General features: G+C 48.7%; 1 protein-coding gene across 1 annotated transcript in view; it reads left to right on the top strand.

Moving 5' to 3' along the window:
• DDX46 (DEAD-box helicase 46) overlaps positions 1 to 515 on the top strand; it is a 93,916-nt gene that overhangs the window by 32,665 nt on the left and 60,736 nt on the right. The window lies entirely within an intron of this gene.

Here is a 515-nt window from a genome sequence, read left to right as displayed (position 1 = left end):
AGCCGTCATTGGTGTTTGGCGGGTCCGGGCTGGGGATTCGAACCCGCCACCTTAGGTGTACGTGGCTGGCGCCTTAGCCAGCTGAGCTATAGGCGCCGAGCCCTAACTCAGTCTCTTAAACTGCTGGATCATAAGTCATGAGCTATCATACTTGGCCCCATCTTTTATACTTTTTACCCCTTTACCTTATTCTGCTTTTCCTTTTCACAGCATTTATTCCCTCTACCCCCCCTCCCCCCCTTTTTTTTAAGGCAGTCTCACTTTATTGCTATCTATTGAATGCTGTGGCATCATAGCTCACAAAACTCTTGGCTTGGGCTTATGACATCCCATTGTCTTAGCTCCCAAGTAGCTGAGACTGCAGGTGCCTGCCACACTGCCTGGGTATTTTTAGAGTCAGGGTCTCGCTCTTGCACAGGCTGGTCTAGAACTCCTGAATTCAAGCAGTCCTCCCATCTCTTTGGAGAGTACTAGGAATCCGCCCTACTGGCCCCTTAACCTTTTTTTTTTTTTTT

This window comes from Otolemur garnettii, unplaced genomic scaffold (assembly GCF_000181295.1).
Source record: "Otolemur garnettii isolate 467f Iridium unplaced genomic scaffold, OtoGar3 scaffold00003, whole genome shotgun sequence".
Taxonomy (NCBI): Eukaryota; Metazoa; Chordata; class Mammalia; order Primates; family Galagidae; genus Otolemur; species Otolemur garnettii.
Note: the sequence above shows the minus strand (reverse complement) of the source record. Positions and strands in the feature narration are given on the sequence as shown.